Here is a 12,275-nt window from a genome sequence, read left to right as displayed (position 1 = left end):
CCTCATTCAAAATTATATATATAAAGGATATGCACGTATATGCAAGTAACAAGCCTGCTATTTAAGTGATGGCACGAGGCAGAGCTCGAAGAAGAAAAACTGCTTCAGCACATTTATTTTTAATATAAAGAAAGTACAATGCTGAACTGGGGCTCCAGCAGTGTGACCTCCAGCAGCCTTTCAGCAGATAAGAAGAGCCAGTTGGCAATGGTCCCATAGGGAATGTCATCTGTTCTTGGTGCAATCATCCCATATAGACTCCATGCCATTTGTTTACCTCCGAAGGCTGCAGGTCTGACTCCCAGTGTACGTCCAATCTGCACAGCTTTTATCTCACCTGACTGAGGCATAGGAAGCTGAGTGCTTAGGAGAATATGCTTTACAATATCCTTCTATAGAAAACTTCAGCAAAACAAGATTATCAGCCTCTTTATCTCACCTATGCCAAATCACTTGAATCAAGGACAATGGTACCATCTAGCATTCAGTCTGTGCTTCACACTTGATGCAGGAGTTGTTGCAACTCTGTACACCTGGTACCTGGTGTATCCTGGAGATATTCACTGTCACCTTGAACCATCTCCAACCATCTTCCTGCGTGATGAGATTCTATGTTTTGTGAAGGAACTTTGAAATGGTCTTTCACAAATTATGTTGCTCAAAGGTCCAGCCTGGAGAAGGGGTGAAGTGTGCTTGTGAAGTTAACAGTTGAGCTGTCGATAAGGGCATTGAGACCCTCTTTGTAAAGCTTAGCAACAGATGACTATGGGTGGGTGAATGGTAGCTGTTGCTAATTCCTTTACGTCGGACAGGGGTGATTTCTGCAGCTGCTACAATTCTATCTCACCTTCACATGCACGCAGACATTTCAGTTTCTGTTTGTATGTGTGGCCTTTGGTTTGATGCAGTGCATCTGTGAGCAGAAGTTATTCAGCAGCACAGTCAATTCACCATTATCCATGGGTGGATTTTACCCATGAACCATGCAGTAGGTGATGAGAGATCCAGACCCGAACCACCCAAGGCATCATTTATTGGTGCAGGCACAGTGCCAAGTGCGTGTGTCTATGCTGCTCTCAGAGCCAGAGCTGGTCTCAAAATAGTGTAGCTATCCTTATGACTTGCGTGGCACCAAGTACAAGTTGATAAGCCCCATTTCTTTAAATTAGCTCTTGAGTTCCCTTTTCAGCACCAGTTCGTAAGTGGCAGAGGTATGTGAAAACCGTTGTGTGTCAATCAGAGGCTTAATGTGCCTTTTGCTGAACATGGGTGTGATCCTGCAAGGCCATCATAGGTGGCTTTGTCCATCATCTCCAGTGCTCACTTCTCAGAGAGCAACTTGTTTTGGTTCAATGCTTCATGTTGTAACTCTACTGCAGGTGTTGTTTGTACCATGTTGCACTGGAGATGTCCAAAATGTGTAAGGATTCTAGCACTCAAACCCATCCTGACAGCAGCGTTATCCGGGGTTTTCTTTCACCCAGGATAACTGTGTCCTATCATTACACTACCAATTTATCATAATCCTCCTAAAAGCTACATTACTGATTGTGTTGTAGGACAGGAAAGGATGTACAGCTAAAGCATGTTCCTTTAAACTACTCCTCCCATATGTGGTCAAACCTCTGAAGGGTCCTTACTATCGATTGATCTCTTAGCCTTAAGATATATTCTGCAGTTAAGGAACACGGGCCTGAAAGGGGTCTCTTGTGTGCAGGCAATCACATTATATAATCCATTTTATGAAATTATTAAACTTAATAGTAGCTAATATGTTTTATGCCCAAATGTTCTTACTTGAAGCTTTTTCTGGTAAACCACCGCCCTGATGTTTGGAGGTGTTGCAGTCTTTCATTAAAATGAGCTTACACTCATTCCTTCTTGGAAATACAATCATCGTTTGCACTGGATATTGTGCAAGCCAAGAAGTCCACAGGGACCTTACTTCAACAGCCTGTGATGTTGAAGTTGCAGGGATACAACTATCTTTTTCTGTTGAGCAAGCAGAAGGCGGCCTACAGCTGAGTTCAGCTCTTTGAAAAAGAAAAAAGAACCCACAACAACACTTTTAAAAAATTATTCTTAGTATTTTCGTGAAATGAAGGCACTGTGACAATGACTACTCAAGAAAGTCAGTCTGCTGAGTAAGGTGTTTCCATTTTCAGGTAGACAGTTTTCAGACTGGAAATGTCCTTCAAGGGACTTCCCAAAGATCAGACAGCACCTTGTGGCAAAGTTGGAAATATAACCCAGACTTTCTGAGTGATTTGTTGCAGTGACAAAGAGTCTCTATCAGTCATCTGTCTAAGTGTCTGGCTTGTTCGTTCTTTTTCTGTTTATTTATTCTGATCACTTAAGTACTTGAGCACCTTGCAAATCATAGAGAAAATGAAGCATGTCCTGTGGGATGTTTTGTTCTTATGAACCTTTGCTGAACAGTGAGTGAGATCCTTGCTGTTACTGTCAGTAGGTTACTTTTCTGATGGCAATGGATACTAAATCAAGGCTTCAGTGATTCGGATTTCAATATCTGTTATGCTTCATACATTTCCCTGAAATGGAATGCAACAGCTTCCACAGGGCTCTTCTTGTTTCAAGGTACCAAGGCAAAACTGGGCGGGATGTCGTACTGCAAAGCTCTGTTCAGTTGTGGGGAACCAAGGATGACGCAAAATCTGCAATGAGGGAATAATGATGGTGGCAGCTACTGAATTTCCTCCAGTTGAAGTGCACATGACTGTAAGACCATGGATAAAATTGAGAGAAGATGCAGAGTTCCTTTCTCAGTGCTCTTTTGGCCGTTGGAATTATACCAACCTGTTTTGCTCCAGTCATGAAATATTTTAACTCTGGTGGGATAGCAAAAGGACCTACATTGTCCATCTGCTGAATGAGGAAGGAAGGTGGTGAAGGGAAAGGAGATGCTGTAGGGGCAACTGAGGCAATAGTGTGACCACAAGAAGATCAACCATACCTGTCTGTTCTGCTGTGCTTTGGAGGTCTCCTTCCATCACGGCGGTGACACAACTGTGTGATCGGGTTCACGGGACATAGTGACAAGGATTTGTTCAGTGGAATCCTCAGGCTGCTCTGTTCTTTAGATCGACAACTCCACTGATGTTTAGAAGTTTTCGTATCACTCAACTAAAACATCCAGGTAGGAGAAAATCTAGACATGAGAACTAGGAAACAAATCTGTTTTCAAAACTTTGATTCTGAAATTGCAAAGGGCACTGATAAAATAAGATAGGGAAATGTAGTGCATTTGTCAGTAGCTTTAAAACAACAACAAGCTAGAGGCTGCCATTTCTGGGCAGTGAAAATAATTTACAGAAGCAAGGTTTGGATGTAAGTGACCGAAAAACATGTCTCCCATTCCCCTATAAATGGAGGCTGTTTCCCAGTCTCTACTGCCTTTATTTAATTTCAAATTTCACCAGCATAAAGCTTTTTTCATAGCTTCTTTTTTTCCCCCATAGGCCATGCAGTTACCAATCACAGTGACAAATCCTGTCTTGCTAAGTGATAGACAATATATTTTTACGCCTTCGGAAATCTCCCTTTTCTCCCTACACACTTCTATTTACCAGAATTTCATCCATTCATTACTACATAGACTGGATCCTGAAATATTATAAGCAGGTTTAGCTTCAGTGATTTCAAGGAAGGCACACCCGTAGATTCCCCCTCACAAGATAGCCTTTATATGTGAGAAATGGGCCATTCTTTTAAGATAGAAAGGCCCATTGTCCTGTCTTTGAAATATCTCCTGTTTGGTACTCAGGGAAGATAAATTTGACTCTTTCCTTAAATTACTTTTCACTCTGAACTGATGTGACATTTATCTCTGCTAGAGTGTTGACTCTATGAAAAGCTGAGGCTTGTTTAAAGAATGCTGCCAAACAAGAAAGATTGTAATCCATCTAATTACTGAGCTAGGATGTGCGGGTGCTGCAAACTTCAATTACCACCATTAAAGCATCAATTGCAAGCTTCAGCTGATTCCCAGAGAGTCAGACACTTCCAGACATTTCATGCATTATACAGATGTTTTGCTGCTCCTTCAGTCACTAATGGTTCAGTGTTTTGAACATTTGTGTCTCCTGTAACTTGAGGAGCAAGCTCCAGATGTAGAGGGATTTCAAGTGAGTTCTGGCTTTTTAAACTACATTTTGTCAATTGTTCCCGCAGCAGGAACTGATGACCTCATGCTGGATGCGTTTTATTTTTCCCAAGTGTTGTAAGATAAATTTGCCCACAGGATTACTTACAATTCCTGGGAATCCACATTTCCATGGATATCAAAGGCTCAGTACTACAGTGAGGTCCCTGGGACAGAATTCTGCAGGCACACAGCTCTCTTTGTAACCTCAGCTGCTAATTCTTTGTATGTCAGTGTTGCTGTCCACACATTCAAAGAATAGCTCCAAAATGTGCAAAAATAACCCCATGTTTTGAGCAAAGCTCTGGAAATTTTGTGGGCAACACCTTCTGTGATAAGCTCACTCTTGTTTCACTTTGACACAACTGTTAATAGCTCAGTTTGATTGATTTGCTTCTGGCAATTTGCTCTTAAGTCAGAGTTGGGTCAAAATCAAAAGAAAAATTCCTTCTGGAGACTAACCTTTAAAAATGCCCAGGACTTTAATAGCTGAGCATTGAAGAAACTTTCAGAATTAAAAGTCAATTTGAATCAAAGAGTCAAATCATTTTATTTTGGAGACATTAAGACAAAACAGTTCTATTTCAAAAAATGTCTCTTTTCAGATGCAAATCATCTGAGAGAGGTCATGGAAGTCATTGCTTCTGTGTCACTTACATTGCTTATATTTGCCAAGGGCAAAATTTGCACCTGTGCAGAGCAACCAGCTCCAGAGTTAAATCAGCATTTATGAGCCACTCCCAGTGACTTTGGGCACTGCTGACTTGCACCCGGCTCTCCAGAGAATATCCCCCAGGAAGGTTACGCTGCCTGGAGAAAGGAGGTAGCTGTGGCCTGAAACCATCAGTCTGAATAGTTCTGTGGATATTTTATTCTTAATATTTCCTCCTTTAAGAAAAAAAATTACCTTCATTGACAGCTGATTATCAACTGTGTTCTATATCTATGCAATTAATCCCCTCTTTTGATCTAAACTTTGACTGTATGTGCTTTTACACAAACAGACCTGTGAATTTGATACTCACTCTAGAATTATTATTGCTTTTTGAACAGAAGGAAAGCTCAGAAGGGTATTTTTTCCAGGAGGGTTCGCTAAATAAATAACAGTGTTTCTGGAGGCATACTAAAAAAAAATACAACTTTATATTTACCAGGAGGTGGGAGTTTGCGACTGCAATCTATCACATATTTCTCTCTGCCAGAGCACCTTCTCATCCCTCCCGGGTACTGCTGAAACAGAAAATAAAGGGAAAAGAGACCTCCTCTGAGGAGTGGTTTTAGATGTAGAAGCTTCATGTCATGAACAGCTTTTACCCTTGGGCAATGGCCCAAAGTAACAAGAGATGCTAAAACACATGAGGCTGCCTTGAAGAAATTGCCTGTCAGTATTTTACAAAGAGTGATCTCATGAGGTGTTCATACAAGACCAATTAAGAGAAACTGCAAGAGTGGGCATCCTGGTATTCTTCAAGTAGTACAAAAAAGCATTTTAAGAGCAGAAGGGTGCAGGCAGAAGTATATTGCAGGAATGCCTTTCAGAAATCCTTTCTGGAGGTTATGCTACACCAAAAAGGAAACCCAAACTCTCTCTATCCCTTGGAAGTTTGATGAAGCTGATCATTTGAATTTCCCAGAAACTACCTTGTCAAGTCAATAGAAGTATGAAACCTAGTGTCTTCAGAAATTCTGTGTATAATTATCTATATTCTGTAGATATTGGCATGGCACACAAGACGTGACCGTACATTTTCATTCAAACTTTCAATTTATGTTAGATGAAAATATAAAAATGAGAAATGGTAGAGGACAAGTGTGCCCAACAGCTCTGTAAAAGGTCTATTAATATCTAAATAAAAATGACAACCACTTCTGGCAAAGAGAAGGTTGCTAGCAATTGAGGTTACAGCACATAAGAAACAAATGGAAACCATTACCTAGTAAATATGTCATTCCGTGTTTTAAAGACAGGTGCTAGAAGAAATTCCCTGAGAAGAAATGTGTATGGACATTGGCTAAGGAAAGGTAATGCTTTTTAACGATAGAAATGTAAAAGCAGCTCTAGAGTTAAGATCCAGCTACCTCAGGATTTCTGTCTCTGACATTGATTTACTATGAATGTTTAGACCAGTATAAAAATGAGTCAACTCTCCAGTTTCATGTCCCCCAGCATTTCCTTTCAGCATCTTCTGGTAAAGGAGGTGTATATTTATTTTTCATAGTTGCTAATGGATTTTCTTTCAATACATTTGTCTAATTGCTTTTTAAAATTCATCTAAACTCCTGGCACATACAACATCCTGTAGCAAAGGGTTCCATTTGTTTAGGTATGCATCATGTGAAAAGGGACTTCCTTCTGGTTTAAATAATCTACATGATAATTCATTGCTTGCCTTCTAGTTCTGGTTTTAGGGGAAAGAATGAATAATTGTTCTCTTATTTGCCACTCAAGATTTTGAACACTGGACTAACCATAGAGAGAACTAAAAGTATTCAGTCAGCTTTGAGACCTATGTATGGGAAGAAATTAACTGATTGTTTTAATTTGTCCTTCTGCCAGTGGATGAAAGTAAGAAATCCCTTGTCAGACTCTGAAACACTAACTACAGGGTGTTGCGTGCTCAGCAGCTTGTGGCAACAATGAAGACAAACAGCTTATGAAGTTTTCTGCAAATTCTCCTTACCGTTGAAATACACACAGAAGCACTGCAACTGTTATAGAATTCGAAACTTGAAATAATGCTGAACAGCAAGGTAGGGAATTATGGGTCCTTCCAGCAGTCATGGTGGTGAACTCCACACTCTGTGTGGCCATGGTGCTCTTCCCTGTGCTGCAATGTTCAGGACTTAAAATCTGCTGGGCTTATTGTGTCCAGCCCCAGAGCACTCAAATCCCACGGATCTCTAATAAGACAGAATTTAGTATGTGTGTTTCAGGAAACTCCATGTTTCTCTGCTCTACCACATTGGCACCTCAGAGTCACCTTGAGCAAAGCTAGTTTGTGCACTCTAAGTGATGTAGATATTGCAACAAGGATCTTTGTGCAGACTCATTGCATGGGTATTTATTCTGCTCAGGCCAGACTGAATTCTGAAATTAATTCCATGTGCTGCATCTGTGCAATGAGTAATGACTGCAGCTGAGACATACCTTGTGAGTAACCCAGGGAAGGAACTTAGGGAAGAGAAAGTGCAAGTGTTGGCAAGAGAAAAAAGGGCCTGTGGAGGAAGAAGGTGGTTCTTCTTGTAGGTGTGTCGGACAAATGCTAAATTGTCAAGTCTGTGGATAGGCATCACCTCAAAGGGTTTATGGGTACTGCAGAAAAAGATGCAAGCTCTATGCATCTTCTGGTTTTTAACCTAAAGTACAGGGTGATGTTCCTAGGTTACAACCTGTGTAAGGACTAAAGGCAAAGCAAATATTGATCTGATGGAGTTGAAATTAGAGGTGATCTATGGGACAGGGGAGGATGTAATGACACTGAGAAAAGTGATCTGTTTGCATAATCAGGTGACCCCCTATCTCATGTCAGCTGCAGACATGTAAACCCAGGCAAACTTTGTCACCCAGAAAGATTCAATCTCCTCTCCAAAAGTTGTTTCTGCCTTCTATTAACAAAAATGGGATGTTGAAAATAGGAACTGTGAACACTGGAACAATCACTCCCGACAATCAGAACACACTTTCAGATGTGAAATGTTTATTCGAGTTCATCTTTTCATTTATAGAAGTCCCATTCTGAGCAGGCTTGGACAGATAAAATTCAGTAAACTGATTTCAGAGGCCTTCTCCATGATCTGTATTGACGTACCCTATACAGACCTGGATGGGTGAAGCTCCATATCTTCTATAAACTTACTAAGGAATCATTGTTTACTGGTGCTAGGAGTAGAATGTGGATCACAGAATTTTTTTCCTCTTATTCCCGGTCTTCAGGCCAACGTATCCACTACAAAGAACAATAGGCATTAGGATCCTACTTGTAGCTGACACCCTGCTTCAGCCTCTAATCTCAAGTTTGTTAGTATCTGGCTTTGCTGGAGAAGAAAGGAAAGCGAATGTTCATAAATCACTCATAATGGGCAAAATGACTGTTTTCAGTAGCATTGACTTGTAACACATGGGAAGCACCCCAGTAATTTATTTGTTTTAAAAACCCTGAATGGTTGCCGCTATTGCTGTGTACTTCCTAATTTTATCAGAAGATAATTTCCCTTGGCTGTGGGATTAACGTCCTGCACTGCATGATGAGGATGGCTTTCTCAGAGACTCCTAACTGGTAGGAGCTTTTATGAGTGTGTTGCTTTGTAGAAGGTTCTTCTGCTTAAGTATAATAAAAGGATAATGAGCAATTGTTGTCTCTTAGACTATGTGGTGGTTTGTGTAAGAGGCTTTACTCATTTTGTTCTGTCAGTTTTAAGACTTGCGTGTCTCTCCTAGGGACTGTGATCTGTTTGCAAGGGGTTCAAAGCAGAGCATTCACACTTCTGTAAAACTGTGTGTACACTGCTTTGAGACTACTTCAGAGTTATTATTAACAATGAAAGTTTAAAAACAACAAAAAAAATCCCAACAACAACAAAAAAGCAACACCACCACCTTACTGCAAGTCATTAAGAAAACCGACTCATTGAGTAAAAAAAAAAAATTATCTTTGGAAAAGGAAACAGCCAATATAACTGCAAACTACCGGTCTGACCACTCATTTTTCATTCTTACAACCGCAGAACATACAAGCGAAAAAATCCCCTATCTCAGAGATTAAAGGGAACTCAGACTGGCGGCTTATTTAAATGAAGTCTCTCAAGTTGTTTGAGGCTGAAAATCACACCTGTGCCGAGAACCGGGCACAGAGATGAAGGGCTGGGTCTGATAACAGGCATAGGGCTCTGCAATTCACTGGTTTTAGGTTCTGCAATAGAATTTGAATTTTCTCAGCCATTTACTTCTTAGGACGTGTTGGGCACTCTGTGAACATGTCTGGTGGAGCAGAGCCCGAGGCTGGGGCCAGCACTGACCCTGTGGTGCACAAGTCAAGCCTGGGACAGGGCTGGGTGTGTGCAGAAAAGCAAACACGTGTGCCCACAGACCTTTCAAAGAAACTTAAAGAAAGGAGGGCGCAGGGCTGCTGCCCTCAATTTGGGATTTTGGCTTCTGAGTTCAGCTTCAGTCCCGTGTTGGATTCCTAAATCCTGAACTGCTTCTAGGCAGTCAGTGATGATTCAAGGCCAGTGCTGAAACCCGTAAAAATTGCATGAGGTCTAAACTTTTGTCCTTGGCTGTCCTTCAGAGGGGTTGCTCATGGCAGACTTTGGTGACTAACTTGTAAATCAGCCCAGTTCTGGCTTTCCCTGCTTACAGTAATAAACACTGACCACAGAGGAATGAAATCTGCTGGCTCATACACCCCTACGAGTCAGGAGAAACCTCATTAGCTTCACCTGGGGCTGCTCCTGATTTGCATTGGTTTAACTGAATAACAGACTTTGGCTGGAAATGGACATGAGCAGCAAATCAACCCCAGCACAACACAGTCTGAGATGGGGGAAGGCTTAGGAAGGCCTTTTTTCATGCTAAAGCACAATATAATAGTCCCTCCTGCTATAGTCCAGAAGTCACAGTGCATCATCGTCTTTCATCTTTTAGTGCTATTATTGCTGATTTTGACCAGGAGAAAGAATCAGATGCAGGATGATGTTTCCTGAAGCTCTTTGCCCCAAACCACCCCTTGATGCATGAGCATACTGGAAGTTGGTGCTACATGGAAGTACAGCCAGAGGCAAGATACAGCATGTTCTTCCTCTGGTACCAAGTCCTGCTCATTTCAGGCAGTTAGTTTGAGTCACCCACCCTCAGCAACCGACTATTAATTTCCAGCACTCTCCCTGTGTCAGCTAGCCAGGAAGACTGTGTCCTGAAGATAATGCTCAGCTGTCCCTTGCTGCTGGAGAAACATGTCAGAGGAACGTTTCTCTCGGCTCAGCCCACCTTGAACTGCTGGTGGTGAATTCAGTCCTTTGCCAACACTGTATGAAACTGCATTTCTTACAGCCACTGTCATTTACATAATGCAATATCCATATGGTGATTGTTTTATTTATGTTTCCCTTACTTCAAGGCAGAGGAAGCCAGCAGCTGGAGCTGCGAGATAGAGGCACCCACCGGTTACTGGGCTGTGTTGTTCACGGGGGTGATAAGCTTTTATCACCCTCTGGGAGTTAGGATCTTGTCTAAGTGATAGCATCCATCCCTGGAAAACAGAACAGAGCTCTCACTGTTTGCCTGTCTGAAAAGAAAGTGTTTATAACCCCAGACTTTACAGGGACTGTGAGCTAAAACATGACATAGCTTGATTGTCTTAATTATTTGACTCATTCTGTTGCAAGTCACAATATGAGCATTTGCTTCCTTTGCATCAAAAGAGTTTAACTGTGTTTGCATTATCCCCTTGTCAGTATTTGCCACTGAAAGTCTTTAAAAAAATCTCCCCCTCCTATGTGACTTTTATTCTGCTAACCCCTACCCACCTTTTGAATCAATTAAAGGACGGTTTATGGTTTGCAGAGAGAAAAAGTGTAAATGAGAAGCAATTCCTTTGGCCATTGTGCGTGTAACTGGAGGACGTTTCAAACACAAAACAGGAAAAAGGGTTACATCACTGGCTTGTTTCTTTTGCTCTTTGGATTTCATATCAAGAGAGACAGAACGTAACTGTTGATGTTTTGTTTTTATAATTAAAATAACATCATAAGATTAGCCATACTGTGGCTGGGTATCATATGTATGGAAAGTTCTACAGTTAAAAAGAAAACAGGAAAGTTTCAGAAGGTTTATTTTTAATTAATCTGCAAAATTATCTTTTTGTGTTATATCTGCATGTGGATTCTTAGGAATTTCAACCTTCTCCACAGAAAAGTAAAAGTGACCCATTTATTATGTTAGCCAAATAATTTTATAAGAAAATATAAAGCTATAGGGCCTAGTTTTACCATTCTATTATTCTGATTTTGCACCTTTGTGATTACTTCTATTTCAGAAATGTCTTTATAGTGGCTCTGAAGCCTGGGAATCTGTATAAAGCACGATGCTGCAAATTCATAGGGGAGGCAGCTGCCATTTGCTTCAGTGGCTCTTGTTTTTTGAGTCACAACAACCACCATTTTAAAATAGCAAGGCTCAGACTTCAAAAGTAAATGTGGCACCAGCCTGCGCCGGGTCTCAGCAGGAACAAAAGGGCTCTGCTGTGAGGAAGAGCAATCCGCAGCCATGCTTCAAGCTTCAGCCATTTTCTTTGCAGGCACGAGCATTACTTTTTTTGGGGGGTAGGCTGTCTGCTTTGGTGTAGTTTCTGTTTTATTTTGTGTGGCTTCTCCCTGAGAAGGGTATCTTCTATATGTATAAGGGCCAACTCTGCAACAGAATTGCACAGTAAGCCTTAAATTGTGACTTAAATTGTATAGACTCATCTCTGTATTCAGACTATTGCACAAGCATCCTACATCCTTGGATCCTTCCAGTAGTGCTATACAATGGCTGGATATGACAGTCTAAACTCTTGTGATGTATTTGTATGTTTAGAGGTCTCAAACTGATGTCTTCACAACATAAAAAGTTTGACAACAATGAAAATGAGAAAACTTCACTCACGCCCAACCTCAGTTCCAACACTTGGTAATTGAATTCCTGTGGAATTACTTCTGTTGGGTAATTTCTTAGAAGGATACATCTTGCTTTTAATATTCTGCATCAGCTTTTAATTATAGTATTAATATCATTGCATATAAAGGATTTTTTTTGTTGCTGTTTTAAACACACCCTTTTTAAGGGTATTTATTTGATTTTCTGAACCCCTAGTATACTCAGGGAATAGAGCCAGATTTGATCCAATGTTCAGATGACTCTGTGGTCTAGAAATTCAAGTGCGTTTCATGATGTAAGTTGCCTTTAGAAGACTATTCCTTTACATTTGTGATCTGAAGTGAAATATTCCTAAGAATTCCTCACTCTCACATAAATTTTTCCAAGGAAATGCCTGTGACATATCAAAGCAGACATTTTTATTTCCAGAGCCCAGCAGGAACGCAAGCATAATGATTTTTCCAACTTGATTCTGGG

Source organism: Patagioenas fasciata, chromosome 2 (assembly GCF_037038585.1).
Source record: "Patagioenas fasciata isolate bPatFas1 chromosome 2, bPatFas1.hap1, whole genome shotgun sequence".
Classification (NCBI taxonomy): domain Eukaryota; kingdom Metazoa; phylum Chordata; class Aves; order Columbiformes; family Columbidae; genus Patagioenas; species Patagioenas fasciata.
The sequence above is the reverse complement of the archived record's forward strand: the minus strand, read 5'-3'. Positions refer to the sequence as shown.